General features: G+C 48.0%; 1 long non-coding RNA gene across 1 annotated transcript in view; it reads left to right on the forward strand.

Annotated features, from left to right (window-relative positions):
• LOC107183391 overlaps window positions 1-483 on the forward strand; it is a 3,894-nt gene that overhangs the window by 893 nt on the left and 2,518 nt on the right. The gene's annotated exons all lie outside the window — the stretch shown is intronic.

Consider the following 483-nt stretch of genomic DNA (forward strand, 5'->3'; position numbering starts at 1 on the left):
GCTGACTTGATGATGCTGAGTCTGAGTAAGGGCAGCTTCCTCACCCAAAGGAAGTCAATGAGGGAATGAGCATGGCATCTGCTCTCTAATATGGAGGGGAAGAGAGAGGAAGGGAAAGGAGCAAAGAGAAAGAACAGCCATCTCCTTCTCTTTTCACCGGTTCCTTTCTCTTTTGCCATCTCTTCCATATCCCCCCCTTATTCAGTACTTAACCTTCCCCTCCATCCCCTCTCCATGGAGAACATCAGTGCATCACCTCCCACTTCCCTGTAACTGACTCCCAGATGAGCATTGCCAAATCTCTTCTCTCAGCTCTTGAGCAGTGGCTGTGCAGGTTGGCCTTAGGGCATCTCTGCACAGAAACCTTTCAATCATCTTAACCCAGTGGATTCTAATGGGTCAGAAACTCAACTCATCGCCTTTCTCTTCTCAGCCTACTTGCCTCTTTCAAGTTTCCTGTTTCCTCCTACCTTTCTATTGATG

The sequence above is a fragment of the Myotis davidii genome, unplaced genomic scaffold, assembly GCF_000327345.1.
Source record: "Myotis davidii unplaced genomic scaffold, ASM32734v1 scaffold1660, whole genome shotgun sequence".
In the NCBI taxonomy this organism is placed as follows: domain Eukaryota; kingdom Metazoa; phylum Chordata; class Mammalia; order Chiroptera; family Vespertilionidae; genus Myotis; species Myotis davidii.